The following is a 19,762-nucleotide window of genomic DNA, read 5'->3' as shown; positions in this document are numbered from 1 at the left end:
AGGTGGCACATGAGCTTCAGCGTGGCTGTGCCAGCCAGACCCAGGAGGACCCCAGTGCAACTCAGGTAGAAGTCAAACTGCTTTCACCCCAAAATTCCTCCTCCTCCTCCTCCAACAGGTTTCAGGGAGCCCAACAGACGAACATCGAGATTCTGCCAGGGAAATTTGAGGCCAGTTGGCTCTGGGCAGGCAATTGTAGTGGGGTGGGAATCCAGGTGGTGATGGAGTGAGGGGACTCAAATTAGGGGCGAGTGGCACTTTCCAGCCGTTGAGCAGATGGGACAAAGGGCAGGAGGTGCCAGAGTCCCTGTGCTGGGTCTGATCTGGCTGGGACTTGAACTGTTCTGACCCAGCCAGGACTTTCCATCCAGGCTTGCTCCATCCCCAGAATCTGCATCCCCCTCCCAAATGCCAGCAAAGTATGTGGGATCCTGCCAGGGCTACGGACTCCCACCATCCTGACCGCCACAGCCGCATTGGGCTGGAGTCCCCACAAACAGGGTGAGGGTGTGGGGAGGATGGATGAGGGCTGGTGAGCTGCCCCCCAAACTGCTTTGTAGTCTATTAACATTTGTGTTCTGAAGTGACAGCTTCTGGTGAATTCAGAAACAGAAAAATGATTAATGATTTACGTCAATCTTTGCGGGTAATTTTCCTAACCAAAAACGTCCATCTCTGATGCACTGGGATCTGGGCAGTCAAATTACCTCACAGGAATGGAATTTGCTCTGGGAAAGAGGAGCAGCAACTTCCGTCTGTAGCACAATAAAACAATGATTCTTTAGGACACCGTTTCAGTGATACCTCGCACAAGTCGGGTTATACCGAGCGTGAATGGGGACAGATGCTGGAAAAAGAGAGGAGATTTTATGCACGTGACACAGACACCCCCAGGCAGGTAAATCACTCCTGTGTCCAACCATCTTCTCAATATCTCCCCAAAGGGGTCGTGTGCGGTCTCTGCAGAAAGCCAAGTACTAGCTGGTTGTCATGGTTATTGTGAGCTGTTTGTATGGGAAATAGCTTCAGAGACATGGAAAGTGCTGACAAGTAAGTTGCAAAAGCATTGACGTGAGACTGGTTAGCTGGGGCAAGGCAGGGTCTCAGGGCTACCTCAATCAACGCTGAGAACAACAGACAACCTCGGAGACAGCACTGCGATTACACACCGACCCCAGGAGAGCTCTTTGAATAGCTCTGCTTAGCGAGAATAGCCTAGAACTGCAGAAGGGCAGAAGAAATGGCTCTCATGGTTATCCATTACTGTTATAAATGAAGGTGGGGGGAGTAGCTCCCTTTTATGGGCACCCAGCCAGCCAGTTAGCTATAAAGTCCCTCTTGGTGGCTGTTCTCTGCTTGCTTTATCTGCAAAGGGTTAACAAAGTCCCTCAGGTGAAGGAAACGGAGTGGGCACCTGACCAAAAGAGCCAATGGGAAGGCTAGATCTTTTTAAAATGAAAAAAAACCTTCCCCTTTGTCTCTGTTGTTGCTCTATGGGAAAGAGGGGAACAGGGAGCAGTTATGCTATGAGAAGCTTTAAGCCAGGTATGATCATAGATCATCAAATCATACCTAGACCTACTTATTTGGAACCCCCAAATGTGTAAGTAGATCAGAAATGTTTAGAAAGACACGATTAGGTTTATTTCTGTTTATTTCTTATGGTTAATGGACTCCTCCGTGCTAACCCCAGATGCTTTTTATTTTGCTTGTAACCTTTAAGCTGGACCTCAAGAAGGTTATTCTTGATGTTCGATTTTTGTAAGTGGGTTTTTTAAAATCTAGCAAAAGCCTACGTTCCAGATGTATTTTCTTTCTTTTTGTTTTTAATAAAACTTACCTTTTTAAAGAACAGAATTGTATTTTTGGTGACCTAAGAGGTTTGTGCCCATGTTGTTTAACCAGCTGATTTGCTTTGTTTTTCTTTTTCAGCTCTTCCCCGGAGGGGGAGTGAAAGGACTTGAGGGTACACCACAGGAGGGAATTCCCAAGTGCACCTTTCTGGTTTCAGGGGTTTTTGCACTTGGGTGGTGGCAGTGTCTACCCATCCAAGGTCAGAGAGAAACTGTAACCTTAGGAGTTTAATCATCATAGAATATCAGGGTTGGAAGGGACCTTAGGAGGTCATCTAGTCCAACCCACTGCTCAAAGCAGGACCAATCCCCAATTTTTGCCCTAGATCCCTAAATGGCCCCCTCAAGGATTGAACTCACAACCCTCGGTTTAGCAGGCCAATGCTCAAACCTCTGAGCTATCCCCTCAGGGGAGCCTGCACTGGCCAGTATTAATTTTTAAAATCCTTGTGGGCCCCAACCTTCTGCACTCGAAGTGCCAGAGTGGGGAATCAGCTTTGACAATTACAGACGAGAAACTCTGCCAGCAAGGGTGGCTCATGAAAGGTGGATCCCAGAGGGACAAGTGTTGTAAGGACTGACCATTGGTGAGAGGAACGTAACTAGTTAACACGTAGAGGCCATAGACTGGGTCTTATGGTTTTCTTTTACTTGTAACCTGACATTTCCAAACTCTTAGACTTACTGTTATTTGACTATCTCAAGCTCTGGTAAACAAATTTCAGTTGGGTTTTATCATTGCCATGTTGAACTGAGGTGAAACCAGAGAACTGGGGTTTGCTGCTTCCATGGAGACAGCTGTGCGGGATTTCGAACCCAGGTCCACGGGTCTCCAAGCAGCGCCCAGACTGCGACCGCCGCCCAGCAGCGCACCAGAGCCAGCAGGGGAGGGAGCTAACAGAATTGCAGCCCACCAGAGGCTCCACCCATGAAGCTCCTGGGAGCAAACATCCAGCCCCACTGATTTTTCTGGTCAAGCTACTGAAGCCAGAAGGAGTCACAGGAAGTTGTCCGAGCAACTGAGTGAGTTCCTGCTCTGCTGTTTCTGGGGCCTAACGCATGATTCCAGTTTGACTCTGGCATTGTTCCCTGACTCCGGTTTGGCCTTGGCTGCTGCTATTCGATTCTGACTCTAGGTAGACCCCTGGCACTGTTCCCTGGTTCCTCACTCCGGCTCAACCCTTGGTGTGTCTGTCTGATGCCAACTCCAGTCCTGACCCTCCATGTGACTCCTGACTCTGGCTCAGCCTTTGCTGTACCTCCTGACTCCAATCAGTCCTACCCTTAGAGTGATCCTGACTCTAGCGCTAACTCTGGCTTTGGTTCCTGGTGGCCGACCCTGGCTCTGACCACTAGGCCTGACCACCCATGCCCTGGTCCTACAGCTTGCTCAGGCCTCTACTCCCCCGAGTGGGCCCAGCCTAGCATGGACCCAGTGGCGCTTCTCTAACCCCAAGGAGCATCGGCATCACATGAACAGGTGACTCCTCCAGGCAGATAACCAAGTAATACAGGTGCAGATTGTGCAGCTGGCTGCTGAAAATTGGGCATTGCGGGAGCAAGCACCTCAGCTCCATGCAGAGAACACTGTGATCCGGGCTCGACCAGCCATGCCACCACACTAGCTGGGACACGCTCTCCCTTTGCTGAAGCGCTTCAAAGGGAGTTGTCAAAATTTCAGGGCTTCATGAACCAATGGTGCCTCTTGTTCCTGCTTCGACTGCAGATGTATTCTTCCAAGAATAGCAAATAGCCCACTGACTGGGGACACATTGGACTGAGCCTCCCCCTGTGGGAAACCAGCGGTTAAGTTCTGTCTAACTTGGACACCTTCCAGTGGGCGATTGTGACATTCTATGCTTGGGGGAACACCCTGTAACCCCCATATCCCTCAATTACATATCATTTTGATCTTGCATATAAAGCAGGCCATGTGAGGTATCAGGGGAAAGATGATGATTTGCTGAAAGCATTTCTCTATCTATATATGTCTATCATTAATGCATATGAAGTTATGAGAATTGTGTTGTATGGTTGTCACTCAAACATGCTGTAAGTTGGAGAATCAATCAGATATTAGCTCCCCAGAGGCAATAGCAAGGAAAGTTACCAGTGCCCAGGTGAGGTGTCAAACAACCCATCAACAGCCATTGTCCAGCAAGGGAGCTACAATGCAATGACTCACCTGCATAAGGCTACACCAAGGGAACTGCTCAGCCTTGCCTGGAGACTCAGCAGTGCCCCATAGACATGCCTGGACTTGTGTTCCCCAAGCACATGGGACTGAGGGTATAAAACAGAACACACGGGCCCCATGCTTGGCCTTTCTCCTGCCCCCACCTATGCTGCAAGCAACAAAGACACTGAGAAGAAGACTTAAGACTCCCCCCTGTTGGAAACCAGCCATCTAGACCTGTCTAACTGGGACACCTTCCAGAGGACGATATCAACCATTTTTTATGACCATAACTGTGCCCCCTTTGCTGAGGCTCCCCTGAGGAAACTCGGACAGGGGTCAGGCATAGCCGCCTCCTATGCAGCACCCTTCCAACCACGTATGTCGGACCCAGAATGGAACTTCCAATGGGACTTGTGGGACAAGATCAAGGACGAGCTGTCCCGAGTCGAGACCCCCACAGGTCGGGATGACTTCATTGCTCTGCTCATCCAGACCGACCATCAGCCACATGTGCAACCCTGATGTGATGTCACAACACTGCCCCCTGCTCTTAGATTCCGCTCTGCCAGGCGAGCTGATGCAGACCAACCTGGCTTGCTGGTGACTCACCCCTGAGGAAGGAGCACACCAGCAATGCCTTACCCTGTGGGGAACCGGGTCACACAATCTCTTGTTGCCCCTCGAAGAACCCAGCATGAAGGGATCTGGGAAATGAGCCAGCCCAAGCCCAGTGAAGGGCATTCCCAACCATCCCCTCACAGACACAGCTGCAGCAGATAATTTTATCAACATGGAGGTGTCCCAAGATCTGCAGATTTCCCTGCAGCCCAAACCCAAACCCTCATAGAGACAATGGATAGGCTCCTCCTGTCCTCTGGGCTGGTGGCCATGGAAATGGTTCCTGAGGAGCTCACTATCCAAGGGCAGCGAGAGACACTACAGTTCATTGCCATCCGTTCCCCATATTTCCCCCGGATCTTGGGTATCTCTTGCCCGGCGCTCCATGCCCTCTTATCCACTGGCATGAACTAACGGTCAGCTTTTCCTCAGAGATTTGTCAGCAGCACAGCTTGGCCCCAGGAAATGCAGAGCATGCAGTAGTTCCCAACCAGTTACAAGCCAGAGTACCAGAGCCAACCACTGGCCCTGATTCTCTACTCCCTTCCAAATATAATGTCAAGTTTCCTTCCCCACTCTGAACTCTAGGGTACAGATGTGGGGACCTGCATGAAAACCTCCTAAGCTTACTTTTACCAGCTTAGGTTAAAACTTCCCCAAGGTTTATTTTACTATTTTACCTGTTGCCCTTGAACTTCCGCTGCCACCACCAAACGTCTAACCGGGTTTATTATTGGGAAAGAGCGTTTGGAAATGTCTTTCCCCCCAAAATCCTCCCCAAAACCTTGCACCCCACTTCCTGGGAAAGGTTTGATAAAAATCCTCACCAATTTGCATAGGTGACCACAGACCCAAACCCTTGGATCTTAAAAACAATGAAAAAACATTCAGTTTCTTAAAAGAAGAATTTTAATAGAAGTAAAAAGAATCACCTCTGTAAAATCAGGATGGTAAATACCTTTCAGGGTAATTAGATTCAAAACATAGAGAATCCCTCTAGGCAAAACCTTTAAGTTACAAAAAGATACAAAGACAGGAATATCCATTCTATTCAGCACAGCTTATTTTCTCAGCCATTTAAACAAACAGAATTTAACGCATATCTAGCTAGATTACTTACTAAGTTCTAAGACTCCATTCCTGTTCTGTCCCTGGCAAAAGCATCACACAGACAGAGAGAGAGGCTTTGTTTTCCCTCTCCCCAGCTTTTGAAAGTATCTTGTCTCCTCATTGGTCATTTTGGTCAGGTGCCAGTGAGGTTATCCTAGCTTCTTAACCCTTTACAGGTGAAAGGATTTTTCCTCTGGCCAGGAGGGATTTTAAAGGTGTTTACCCTTCCCTTTATATTTATGACATATAACAACTACACTGAGGTCTTTGAAAAGGAAATTGCAGATACCTTGCTTCTGTGACACTCTGTACCTCAAAGTAGCACCCCGGAACCCCCATTTTCACCATAGTTATATGATTATGATATGTTTTATACAAAGTATGCCTTGTGAAGTATCATTTTAAAAGTATTGATCTGTAGAGCCTTAATATCCTGTTGGATTGCAGGTGCTATAATTGTCTGTGAAGTTATGGATCACTTGTTCATTCCCTCTGGGGCACCTGGCATTGGCCACTGTTGGAAGACAGAATACTGCGCTAGATGGACCTTTGGTCTGACCCAGTATGGCCGTTCTTATGAAGTATTGCTCTTTGTGCTACTGAAATATGCTGTGAGGTTGGGAAATGCCCACAGCTGGCCTTTCAGCAGGGACAAAGGAGCAACTCTCATTGGCCAGACAGGCGTTGATGGCCCATCCACTATCCCAGAGACTTCTCAGAGAGGGCACATGTGCAATGAGGACTTCCTGACCTCACGTCACAGCAAGGATCTTTCTAGCAGCTGGAAGAAAGTATAAAGGAGGGACAGTGACATCATCACTTGGCCTCTCTCTTCCCCCATCTCAACACCTGGAAAAGCATCTGGAAGACAAAGACTTTGAACTGGGGAGATTGGTCCCAGTCTGGGAAGGGAATCCAGCCTGTGTACTGGGAACTGTGAGCTGCCTGTAACATTTGTTAAGGTAAGAGACTGCTTGATTCAAATCTTGCTTAGTCTGTAGAATTTAGACTGCAAATTTATTTTTATTTCTATGTAACTAACGTTGATCTCTATGTCTACTTATAATCACTTACAATCTGCCTTTCTGTAATTAAGAAATCTGTTTTATATTTTACCTAACACAGTGCGGTTTTGGTTGAAGTGTTGGGGGAATCCCAGCTCAGGTTAACAAGGGCTGTTGCAGATCCACTACCCTTTTGTTGGAGTGGTGAGCTAATTAATGAGCTTGCACTGTCAAAGGGAGTCTCGAGCAGTGTAAGATGGTATGGGGTGCAAGGCCAGGGGCTGGGGTGACTAGCTGGTGCCTCTCTCTGTATGATTCATGAGTGGCTCAGGGAGCATTCATGCAATCTAGCTGGGTGTGGGGCTCCACATGCTGATGGCTGAGTGATCAGAGCTCCTGGAGGGGTTTGCTGCTTGTCACTGGCATTGCATTGTGTGAGACAGCCCAGGCTGGAGAGTTAAGGGAGCATAGCGGTCCCACAGTCCGAGGTTGTACCCCGGGGATCCTGTCACACCTCCATACAAGGATTACCATTGTCAAATCAAGTCACAACCTGCAGCAAACATTCCAGTCGGTTGCATTTACGCCATGTCCGAGCCTGAGCTAGCTGCGCTGCATGCCTACCCAGGAGAAGTTGGCTAAGGGCTTTTTTCGTAAGTGTACCTCCCCTGCTGGGGCAACAGGCCTCTTTATCCAAAACAAACAAACAAAAAAAGGCACCCTCCAACTGTGTGTCGATTATCGGACTTTAAATCAAGTCACTGTTAGGAACTGATACCCACTATCCCTACACCCCAAACTATTGGAGCAGGTGGGAGTCGCTTGAATATACAAAGTTAGACTTCGGAGGGATGTGTCTATGTTAGAGCTGGGGACAAGTGGAAAACTGCCTTCCAAACCTGTTACGGTATTTTGAGCACCTCATCATGCCCTTTGGTTTGATGAATGCACCTGCCACATTTCAACATTTTATGAACAACGTGCTCTGGGACATTCTGGACCAACATGTGGTAGTATACCTGGGTGACAGAATTACTTTTTCAGTGAATGCTGAGCTGCACACCCTGCATGTCTGTTCTGTCCTGAGGAGACTACATCAGCATGGCCTTATAGTGAACAGGAGAAGTGTGTCTTTGACCAGATCTCTATAGAATTCCTAGGGTTCATTTTATCACCTCATGGTAGTAAGATGGATCCTGGCAAGGTGAATAGCAGTCCTTGAGTGGGCAGCATCATGCAATGTTCTCAAACTACAGGACTTCCTGGGGATCACAAATTTTTATCAGAGGTTTATTCTGAAGTTGGACAAAGATTAATAACTGTAAACAGAACAAAGGCGAGTCCCCTGCTGATTATCTAGATAGACTAACTAAGGTGTTTGAACAACATTCAGGAATTGCTACCTGCCAGCTGACAATGCCAGAGAGGCAGTAGGGGCTGCCTTTGTTCAGGGACTCTTACCAAAGGTTCAGCAGCAGTTAAGGATTATCTGCATTGGCTGGCAAACTAAACCCCTTTCTGAATTGGTGACAGTTGTCAACCATTGTGCAGCTTGCATAGAGCAGAAGAAAGAAAGTACTGAAACAAAACTTTTGGCCTTGCAGTTGCAAACTTATCAATATAGAGGCCGAGGGGTGGGGGAGGATGAGGTCGGGGGAGAGGGAGAGGTCCCTCATATCCTGCCCCGAAAGGGAACACTGCATGCCACTTTTGTGGCCAGGAGGGACACTGGAGAAATGAATGCCCAAACCGACCACCTGAAAATCCTCCACCCCTTTTTCCAAACCCCGAAGCACCTGCACTTTCCCCACAAAACAACTCATATTAGGACAGCCTGAAGGAATGTAACTGCATCATGAACCCTTTAATTCCTGTCAGTCAAGAAGGCCTATATGTAAATTGTGGAAGAAAACACAGTTTTCTTTCTCAGGTTGGTTGCAACACATCAGAGACAGTTTATTTGTTTCTAGCACTTGCAAGGGGAGAGTACACCCAGACAGGGGTTCCCCCATCCCAGGCAGGTCTCCGTTAGATAAACAATTAGGGCAAGCATTTATACCTTTGCTACAGACAATAATGATCAACAACCACGTCTTGTTTATACATACACCTTCCTGCTATCTTACTTTTCTCAGCAGGTCCTGCTACAGTCTGTGTTCCATTCTTATCTAACACAAGGTCGATAAAAAAGTCTTGCGTTATCAGAGCTAGTGTTAGCCTGAATCTTGCTCTATTCCTAGAACTTAAGATATCTGCGTTCAAATTCCCTTCATCCTTTCCTCTACTTCCACAACCCCCCTCGCTGCCCTGCTCCACAAAAGCGTCTCTGGGTCCCCTGAGGCCCAACAGACCTTCAAGTAGTTAAAACTCACATTCATCACCACTCCCATACTGGTTCATTCAGACACTACGCAGGCCTTCATCATGGAAGAAGACTCTTCCAATGTGGTGATCGGAACGGTGCATTCTCAGAGACACGGTCCCCAACAGTTGTTACATCCCTGTGCCTTTTACTTCAAGAAACATACACATGGAGAGCAGAAGTATGAGAGTTTGGATAAGGAACTCCTGGTGATTAAAACTGCCTTTGAGGTGTGGCACCCCCATCTAGAAGGGGTCTGGTATTCCATCCAGATGTATACAGACCATTAAAACGTTGAATATTTATGTAGAGCCAAGGCCCTTAACCAGTGACAGCATCGGTGGGCCCTGTTCTTTTCATGCTTCAATTTCATAATCTCCTATCACCTGGAAACCAAAAATAGGGGGAACATTATGCTGATCTAGAGGATTTGAACCCTGAAATCTTCTCATAATGTCCTGGGCTCAGCTCCTCACCAAGACCAGCCCATGCAAATACAATCAGCCTCAGCCCAAGGGGGTCCCTCCTGACAAACAGGAGTCCATAGGTAGGGAACCCCACAAGGTCCAAGACAGGATAACCTACAGGAATGGGCATATATATGTTCCCCCCAGACCTCTGAGAACTGCAACTCTGTAAATATGTCACAACTCCTCCCTTGTGGGACATTTTGGCAGGTTTAAAATGCAGTGCCTAGTCTCTTGTCTCATCTGGTGGTATTGCATGTGAGCCACAGCGAGGTCTATGTCAACTTTTGCAATGTATGTGCCAACTCCAAGGGAATGCACAATAAACCCCTCAGACTCCAGCAACCCCTCGAGAGTCCATCTAGCTCCTGATCAGTTACTGCCCTAGATTTTATAGTAGAATTACCCGAATCTGACGGGTTCACGACCACTTTGAAGGTCTCACAAAGATGGCACACTTCATCCCCTGCACTGGCCTACCATCCTCCCAGGAGACCGCCTGGCTCAGGGTGGACCAAGTTGTCTGCTTCCATGGCCTCCCAGAGCACATCATCTATGACTGCAGAGCGTACTTCATCTCCCGCTTCTGCGGTAAAGCCCTCTGAATGCTGGGCATTTGCTCTTGTCTCTCATCCACACAGCCGCAGGCAAGCAGTCATATGGAGAGAACCACCCAGATTCTGGAGCGTATCTTCACTGCTATATAAACTACCAGCAGAATGACTGGTCCTCCCTGCTGTCTCATTCATAGTGCCCTACCAAATTCACAACCATGAAAACTATCACTTGGACCGCGAAATCTGGTCTTTTGTGTGCTTTTACCCTACACTATACAGATTTCACAGGGAAATTCTCAAATTGTGGTTTCTGATCCAAAAGGGAGTTGCAGGGGGGGTCACAAGGATATTTTAGGGGGGTTGCAGTATTGCCACCCTTACTTCTGCACCCTGCCAGCACAGAAGTAAGGGTGGCAATACCGTACCATGCCACCCTTTACTTCTGAACTGCTGCCTTCAGAGCTGGGCGGCCAGAGAGTGGCGGCTGCTGACTGAGGGCCCAGCTCTCCAAGCAGCAGCGCAGAGGTAAGGATGGCAATGCAATACTATGCCATCCTTACTTCTGCACCGGTGCTGGTGGTGGCTCTGCTTCAGAACTGGGCTCCCAGCCAGCAGCTGCCGCTCTCCGGCCGCCCAGCTGTGAAGGCAGTGCCGCCGTCAGCAGCAGCGCAGAAGTAAGGGTAGCAGTACCACAACCCCCCCTACAATAACCTTGTGAGCACTCCCAACTCCTTGTGGTGTCAGAGCCCCTACAGTTACAACACAGTGAAATTTCAGATTTAAATAGGTGAAATCATGAAATGTACGATGTTTAAAATCCTGTGACATTGAAATTGACCAAAATGGACCGTGAATTGGGTAGGGCCCTACTCTTGCGGAGTTTGCATATAATAAAGTGGAACACGCCTCGACAGAGCAAAGCCCCTTTTCAAACTATGGATTCTGTCCTCAATTCTACCCAGAGCTACCTGCAACTTCCTCCTACCCAGCAGCCCGGGACTGGGCACAACTCAGTCAAACCCAGGATGATGTAAAGATACACCTGGAGGACACCAAAAGGAGCTACAAACAGTATGCGGACTGCCATCGACAGGAGGGGCCCACACTTTCAGTAGAACAGATTGGTATGGCTCTTGATAAAACACCTACACTTCAAGATCATAGAATCATAGAATATCAGGGTTGGAAGGGACCTCAGGAGGTCATCCAGTCCAACCCCCTGCTCAAAGCAGGACCAATCCCCAATGAAATCATCCAGGGCTTTGTCAAGCCTGACCTTAAAAATATCTAAGGAAGGAGATTCCACCACCTCCCTAGATAACTCATTCCAGTGCTTCACCACCCTCCTAGTGAAAAAGTTTTTCCTAATATCCAACCTAAACCTCCCCCACTGCAACTTGAGACCATTACTCCTTGTTTTGTCATCAGCTACCACTGAGAACAGTCTAGATCCATCCTCTTTGGAACCGCCTTTCAGGTAGTTGAAAGCAGCTATCAAATCCCCCCTCATTCTTCTCTTCCGCAGACTAAACAAGCCCAGTTCCCTCAGCCTCTCCTCATAAGTCATGTGTTCCACTCCCCTAGTCATTTTTGTTGCCCTCTGCTGGACTCTTTCCAATTTTTCCACATCCTTCTTGTAGTGGGGGGCCCAAAACTGGACACAGTACTCCAGATGAGGCCTCACCAATGTCGAATAGAGGGGAACGATCACGTCCCTCGATCTGCTGGCAATGCCTCTACTTGTACATCCCAAAATGCCATTGGCCTTCTTGGCAACAAGGGCACACTGTTGACTCATATCCAGCCTCTCGTCCACTGTAACCCCTAGGTCCTTTTCTGCAGAACTGCTGCCAAGCCATTCAGTCCCTAGTCTGTAGCGGTGCATGGGATTCTTCTGTCCTAAGTGCAGGACTCTGCACTTGTCCTTATTGAACCTCATCAGATTTCTTTTGGCCCAATCCTCTAATTTGTTTAGGACCCTCTGTATCCTATCCCTACCCTCCAGTGTATCTACCTCTCCTCCCAGTTTAGTGTCATCTGCAAACTTGCTGAGGGTGCAATCCACAACATCCTCCAGATCATTAATGAAGATATTGAACAAAACCGGCCCCAGGACCGACCCTTGGGGCACTCCACTTGATACCGGCTGCCAACTAGACATGGAGCCATTGATCACTACCCGTTGAGCCCGACAATCTAGCCAACTTTCTATCCACCTTATAGTCCATTCATCCAGCCCATACTTCTTTAACTTGCTGGCAAGAATACTGTGGGAGACCGTGTCAAAAGCTTTGCTAAAGTCAAGGAACAACACGTCCACCGCTTTCCCCTCATCCACAGAGCCAGTTATCTCGTCATAGAAGGCAATTAGATTAGTCAGGCATGACTTGCCCTTGGTGAATCCACGCTGACTGTTCCTGATCACTTTCCTCTCCTCTACGTGCTTCAGAATTGATTCCTTGAGGACCTGCTCCATGATTTTTCCAGGGACTGAGGTGAGGCTGACTGGCCTGTAGTTCCCAGGATCCTCCTCCTTCCCTTTTTTAAAGATGGGCACTACGTTAGCCTTTTTCCAGTCGTCTGGGACTTCCCCTGATCGCTATGAGATTTCAAAGATAATGGCCAATGGCTCTGCAATCACATCCGCCAACTCCTTTAGCACTCTCGGATGCAGTGCATCTGGCCCCATGGACTTGTGCTCGTCCAGCTTTTCTAAATAGTCCTGAACCACTTCTTTCTCCACAGGGGGCTGGTCACCTCCTCCCCATCTCGTATATTGGAGTACCAGTTCCTTTGCCCCTAAGTTTGCTGGAAAATCAACCCAGTTACTCATGAACTCCACCTACTCTAATCCTTCTAGATACACCCTGTTTTTATATATCACTCCTGAAGCCCTACATGTAGGATCCAATCCTTCACCACTCCCAAGTGCCACCCCACCCAGTATGTGCTCAAGATCATGTATATAATCATGATGAGTATATTGTCCATGAGATCTTCAACTACAGAATGAGATGGGGTAGACTCTGGTATCTCATAGATTGGGAAGGTTACAATCCTACAGAGCACTCCTAGGAATTGGTGGAGAATGTCCACACCCCTGACCTGGTGAAAACCTTCCAAAGAGCCATTCCAGAAAACCAAGCCCAGTGAAAGATGCAGGGCACCAATGTGAGAGATTGTGGGTCTCAAACCCAGGCTCCTGGGTCCCCAAGTAGTGCCTAGGCCACGATCGCTACCCCACCGCTCTCTGGAACTAGCAGGGGAGGGGGCAAACAGACCACTGGTCCACCAGAGGTTCCACCCATAAGCTCCATTTGGAACAGATGTCCAGCCCCACCAATTGGCCCAGACACACTACTTAAATCAGGAGGAGGCACTGGAAATTATCTAAGTTAACTCCTGATCTGCTGTTGTACTGGACCCTGACTCTAGTTAGACCTTTGGTACTGACTTCAGCTTGGTCCCTGACACTGTTCCTGGTTCCTCACTCCAGCTTGACCCTTGACCCTTGGACTCAGCTTGACCCATGGACTCAGCTTGACCCTTGACCCCAGACTCCAGTCCTGACCCTCAGTGTGACTCCTGACACAGATTCTTGCTCAACTTTTGCCATGACTCCTGACCCCAACTCTGGCCCCAAGCCTTGGGGTGATTCCAACTCCAGCTTTCATTCCTGGCTTCTGACCCCGGCTCTGACCACTAGGCCTGGTTGCCTACAGCCCCAGCACATTGGAGTACATTGTGGGTGTCCAGAAGATAGGGGATTGGGCCATAAAGTGTAACAAAGTGGAGTTTGTAAATTGCAAGCCTGCAGTGTGTAAGAGTGGGGCTCACAGAACCTGGAGTGGAGCACCTGCATGGCCAGCAGCCAGCGGCTGGGGAGAGTTTCCCCTGTCGGCACAGACGGGGTTCCCTCCTGCTTTAAGCAGGTGGTCATGATTCACCCCAGACACCTTGGGTAACGTAACCCTGAAAAGTGTCAGAGCGTAGATGGTAGACATGTCCAGTCATTAGAGAGCGTTGGGGTGCAATGTGTAACCAAATATCACAAACGGTGGGGCTATTTATTACCAACTGATCTTTGGTGATCCTCCTGGGGCTTCCTGCTGGAAATGGTCACACAAATTAATTCCTCATCTGCTGGTACCTGTCTGGCTACTGACAGCCTCCTACTGGAGAAAGAAAAATAGTCCAACTCTAGAGGAATGGCTCAAAAACACATGGGAGATTGTTATGGAACAAACAGCACATGTACTCAGCAAAACAGAACGACTACATAGTTCCCGTTTCTTCAACACTTAGACAAAGCACATTAACCTGCTAATCAAACCCCAGCACACCTGTCCCATTATTTTGACTAGTAACATTTGATAGGGCAACTAATTAACTCAGTGTAATAAAATCACCAGAAACGACAGGTCCTGGGTAGCATAAAGAGGCCGCCTTCCTCCCTCTGTTAAATAAAGATCTGGTGACTACATTACAGGAGAATGTTTCTGTAAACAAAAGCTGGTTATTCTTTGGGCTCTGATAGTTACAGGACGGGGTTTGGAAACCTGTTAAAACTTCCTAAATAAATACGTCAGTGGTGTGCCAGCTCTGCTGTAGTTGAGGTTAAGACCAGCTTTCTGAATAAAGAACAAGAGGACTTGTGGTAACTTAGAGACTAACAAATTTATTTGAGCATAAGCTTTCGTGAGCTACAGCTCATTTCATCGGGTGCATTCAATGGAAAATACAGTGGGGAGATTTATATACACAGAGAACATGAAACAATGGGTGTTACCATACACACTGTAAGGAGAGTGATCACTTAAGATGAGCTAATACCAGCAGGAGAGTGGGGGGTGGGGGGAGAACACTTCAATCTCTCTGGTCACTTGATTACAGACCTAAAGGTTGCAATATTACAACAAAAAGACTTCAAAAACAGACTCCAAAGAGAGACTGCTGAATTGGAATTAATTTGCAAACTGGACACAATTAACTTAGGCTTGAATAGAGACTGGGAGTGGATGGGTCATTACACAAAGTAAAACTATTTCCTCATGTTTATTTCCCCACCCCCCCACCCCCGTTCCTCAGACGTTCTTGTCAACTGCTGGAAATGGCCCACCTTGATTATCACTACAAAAGGTTTTCTCCCCCCCCCCCCAGCTTGAAACGTGTTGTCCACCATGGGCGTGCGGGGTTTGGGCACTGAGCGGAAATGTGGGGCCATTTCTCCAAGCGGTTCCCAAGATGCAGCAAACAACAAGAACCTCCTTTCTCGCGATGTTGGAAGGGAGGGGAAAGGCCGAGGCTATGGGGCCTGAGCCCTGAGCCAGCCCATCTCTGACCCCAGCACACACACCGCTCGCTGCCTGTGCCCCCTCCCCCACGCTGGTGTGGGGGGAGGCAGGTTTGGAGCCCTCTACCCTGGGGGGCCTTTACTCCATCGCTCAGAGATCTCCCAGAAAAGCCCCCCACTGCACCCCTCCCCCTCCATAGTCATCTGTCCCCTGGAGCCCGAGCTCCACTGAGCACCACGGTGCCCCCTTTTTCCCCCGCCTGCAGCGAGTGAGCCCGGCCAGCCCCCCCGGCACCTGCCGGGTGTACTGTATTAAACGGCTCTCCATAGGCCTGTGCTACGGGTAGCAGTTCATAGAATCATAGAATATCAGGGTTGGAAGGGACCTCAGGAGGTCATCTAGTCCAACCCCCTGCTCAAAGCAGGACCAATCCCCAATTAAATCATCCCAGCCAGGGCTTTGTCAAGCCTGACCTTAAAAAACTTCTAAGGAAGGAGATTCTACCACTGATACGTGGGGGATTGTAAGAAACTGCTATTGTATAAAACTACCACCTGGTGTAGCAAATGCCTGCAGGTAGCAACGTCTTGCACGGTGGCGTGTGGAAACTGCAGGGTGTAGAAATGTGCACTACACCGGGCCGGCTTGGGCAGGGGGCGCTGGCTGCAGCGCGGGGCCGGGCCTGGCCAGGAGCGGGCTGGGCAGGGAGGAGCGTGGGAGTTCGGGGAGGGGGCGGCCGAGCCGGGACTCGAGTCGCTGCTGGCGGGGGAAGGTTCCCAGGGTCCAGGAGGGAGGGAGGCAGCCTGGCTGCGCTGGAGTCTGGCTCTGCGGCGCGGGGCTCCCGGCCGCGCTATGGATCTCTAGATCGGGGGCGGCGGAGGAGCGGGGTCCGGGTCCGGGATCGCGAGCGGAGCAGCGGGATGGGCTCAGGGGCCAGGTCCCGGGTGCTGCTGGGAGCCGGAGCAGGTAAGGGGGGCGGGGACCAGGGGCACGTCCTGCAGGTAGTGGGGTGGTACAGAACAGAGGGACTGGTGCGGAGAATGGAGGCCGAGGGGGGGGGTGCAGGGGGATGGTGGGGGTGCAGGGGGAGGGACAGGGGGTGCAGTGGGACAGTGGGGGGCACAGGCTATGGGAGAGGGCTCAGTGGGGGGGCAGGCTGAGGTCAGGGGGTGGCACAGGCTGAGCGAAGGGGGGGTGCAGTGGGACAATCATAGAACTGGAAGGGACCACGGGAGGTCATCTAGTCCAGTCCCCTGCACTCATGGCAGGACTAAGCATTATCTAGACCATCTCTGACAGGTGTTTGTCCAAACTGTTCTTAAAAATATCCAATGATGGAGATTCCACAACCTCCCTAGGCAATTTATTCCAGTGCTTAACCACCCTGACAGGTAGGAAGTTTTTCCTAATGTCCAACCTAAACCTCCCTTGCTGCAATTTAAGCCCACTGCTTCTTGTCCTATCCTCAGAGGTTAAGAAGAACAATTCTTCCTCCTCCCTGTAACAACCTGTTATGTACTTGAAAACTATCATGTCCCCTCTTAGTCTTCTTCCTATTTTGTATGTGTACAACTGATTGTTCCTTCCTAAATGAAGTACTTTGCATTTGTCCTTATTGAATTTCATCCTATTTACTTCAGCCCGTTTCTCCAGTTTGTCCAGATCATTTTGAATTTTAATCCTATCCTCCAGAGCGCTTGTAACCCCTCCCAGCTTGGTATCGTCCGCAAACGTTATAAAAAGAACAGGAGGACTTGTGGCACCTTAGAGACTAACAAATTTATTAGAGCAGAAGCTTTCATGGGCTACAGCCCACTTCATCGGATGCATAGAATGGGACATATAGTAAGAAGATATATATATATACATATATACTGTGGTGTTTAGATGTTGCTTGTAATTATTAGAATTGGGAGCATTGGCTCTTGGGAGTCTGAAAGGACAGGAAACCGGAAGGAGGGGGGAGGAGTTGAAGAGGCTGAGGGAGAGTTACCGAGGGTGCAGCAGCAGCTTGGAAAAGAGGTTTCCACTTTAAAAAATAAAGTCCTGTTGAAGTCTGTTAGTACCTTGCCTGGCTACTACAACATTTTGGCGACAAGGGTGGGATCTTCTGCCTTTGAACCCACCTGCACCCTTTCTACAAAGCCCAGGTGAGCCTCCAATTGCTTTTACTGCCTGGATCCATATGTTTGAGACTTATCTGCTTGCAATCAGTGCTACAGAGATTTCTGAAGTAAGAAAACGTGCTCTGCTAATCCACTGCCTTGGAGCAGAAGGGCAGCATATATATTTACACTTTTCCCCTTGCAGAGGATAAATATGAGATTGCACTCACTGCATTAAAGAACTTTTTTGTGCCAAAAGTGAATGTAGTCGCTAATCGCTACAGATTTCACCAGCGTGAGCAGAAAACAGGGGAGACTATAATGCAGTATATTGCTTCCCTGAGGAGTCTGATTGTGACTTTGGGAATACGGCAGATGAGATGACTAGAGACCAGCTCATTGAGAAAACAACCATGCTTCGTGTAAGAGAACGTTTACTTCTAGAACCACAATTTACACTAGAAAAAGCAACAACCATTGCTACCCAGACTGAGTCAGCTACAGCTGAACCCAAAATAATGAGCATGGATACAGGAGGCACAGTCCAGGCTGTGACTCCTTTGCAGAAAAGTTCACTATCGCTGCAGACAAACAATTACAAGAGGAAAACTAATGAAAAACCACCAAATCGGCAAATTCAAAATCCAGTAAAAGCATGCTTTCACTGTGGATCCCCACAACACCTTGCAAGCTACACAGGATGTCCGGCAAAAGCAGCTCAGTGCTGTCATTGCAAAAAGACTGGGCATTTTGCTAAAGTATGTCGCGGCAGCCAGTTCAATCAACAGGTGCATGCGGTTACAATACCAGATGTTACTGTGCTGAGCGTGGACAAAATCACTACTGCACATATTCCAGAACAAATAAAGTGCACTGTAAATACCCTCAGGCAAATCACACTCTATTCAGCTCATGTTGGACACTGGCTCAGCAGTATTTATACTACCTGATTCCATCTATTTGCATTACTTTAAAGATGTGCCTCTTACTGAACCCAAGCTTCACTTGGTGTGCTATTTGAAAAACCATATTTCAATACGTGGCTGCGTGCCAGCAATAGTTACTTTTGGTGATTGCTGTGTAACTGCAGAGTCCTACATTGTCCACAAAGGCACTCCTATCCTTGGCAGAGATTTATTGGCTGCTTTAAATCTCAGGGTAGTTAGTGGACGAATTGATCTTCCTCAGCAAAGCACTCTTGCCGTACACACACCAGTTTCAGCTGGGACCCAACACCAGGTTGAGGAGAAACTCGGTTGTGCTTATGGGTTTCTGCATAAAGTTAAAATGCGGAATAATGTGATGCCTGTTCGACAGAAATTACAGCGCTCACCGTTTTCAGTCAGGGAAGCTGTTTCAGAGGAACTTAGCGAACTTGTTCAAAAGGACATTATTGAAGAGATTAACCCCTCGGAATGGGTTTCACCTAATATTGATGCAGAAGAAGGGTAGAGGCATTTGCCTTTGTGTGGACGTAAGGGAGCCAAATGAAGCTATTGTGATTGACAGCCATCCTCTTCCACACATAGAAGAAGTATTTGCAGAACTCCGTGGAGCAAAGATGTTTTCTACTCTTGATTTGCAGAGCGCATACCACCAGGTTATGTTGCATGAAGATAGCAGAGACCTCACAGCATTTATTACACATGAGGGACTATTTCATTTTAAACATGTTCCATACGGTCTCGCATCAGCCCCAAGTGCCTTCCAAAAAATGATGTCATTGATTTTGAAGAATCAACATGGAGTTCAATGCTATCTGGATGATATTATCATGTTTGGAAATACTTTGGAGGAGCATGACAATAACCTGCAGTCTGTACTAAACTGCAATAGCAAAGCAGGCCTCAAGCTCAATAGGTCCAAATGCAAATTTAGACAAACTGAACTCTTCCTTCTGGGGCATACAATTTCACAGGCTGGACTAAAACCTGATCCGGCTCATATCCTGACAATTTCAAATGCTCCTCCTCCAACAGATTTGCAAACCTTACGTTCCTTCTTGGGTCTTACCTCCTGGTATGCAAAATTCATTCCCAATTATGCTTCGGTCATTGAACCGTTATGAGAATTACTACGGGGAAGTTCAACCTTAGTGTGGACAACGGATGCACAAGCTAGTTTCAAAACAGTGAAAGACTTGATTATACATAGTCCAGTACTTGCACTATTCACTCCTGCATTGCCCACAATTGTAACTACTGATGCTTCTG

General features: G+C 48.3%; 1 long non-coding RNA gene across 1 annotated transcript in view; it reads left to right on the top strand.

Annotated features, from left to right (window-relative positions):
* The first annotated feature begins 645 nt into the window (after window positions 1-645).
* Window positions 646-19,762, top strand: part of LOC141975005 (uncharacterized) — a 135,348-nt gene continuing 116,231 nt past the window's right edge. Inside the window, exons 1-3 of the long non-coding RNA XR_012635840.1 lie at window positions 646-898; window positions 1,933-2,053; window positions 6,208-6,722. This is a non-coding gene — a long non-coding RNA (uncharacterized LOC141975005). The remainder of the gene's footprint in view (window positions 899-1,932; window positions 2,054-6,207; window positions 6,723-19,762) is intronic.

This window comes from Natator depressus, chromosome 20 (assembly GCF_965152275.1).
Source record: "Natator depressus isolate rNatDep1 chromosome 20, rNatDep2.hap1, whole genome shotgun sequence".
In the NCBI taxonomy this organism is placed as follows: Eukaryota; Metazoa; Chordata; order Testudines; family Cheloniidae; genus Natator; species Natator depressus.
Note: the sequence above shows the minus strand (reverse complement) of the source record. Positions and strands in the feature narration are given on the sequence as shown.